This window comes from Alosa pseudoharengus, unplaced genomic scaffold (genome assembly GCF_046254945.1).
Source record: "Alosa pseudoharengus isolate Yale_2024_CS ecotype anadromous, Long Island Sound unplaced genomic scaffold, YU_APseudo_1.1 YU_APseudo_1.1_scf_8, whole genome shotgun sequence".
NCBI classification, from domain to species: Eukaryota; Metazoa; Chordata; class Actinopteri; order Clupeiformes; family Clupeidae; genus Alosa; species Alosa pseudoharengus.
This window is the reverse complement of record NW_027468870.1, coordinates 17,225,586-17,225,966: the sequence shown is the minus strand read 5'-3', so window position 1 is coordinate 17,225,966 and position 381 is coordinate 17,225,586.

Sequence of the window (381 nt, the reverse complement as noted above, 5' to 3'; positions counted from 1 at the left end):
GGGGAGAGGGGAGCACTGGAGTTGAAGCAGGCAGGAGAAATGGGAGAGTAATTACAAAATCATGTCCCATCCTAAGCTACACACACACACACACACACACACACACACACTCCACTACACCAAATGCCACCCTAAACACTATGGGTTTGAAAACCACTTCAAACGCATTAAAAATAGAACGAGAAAACACACGTGAAGTGGCGCACACACAAACATGCACACACCTGACAGCTCCACACCCACACACACACACACACAGGCAAAGCGGTGCTAAGGGACGTTCGCATTCAGACACACTAGCCTAATTTGCACATTTATGAAGCACTGGGTGAGCTATCCCTTCAGTAATGGAGTCAGAAGTTGTGCAAAGGGAGCTGAAGT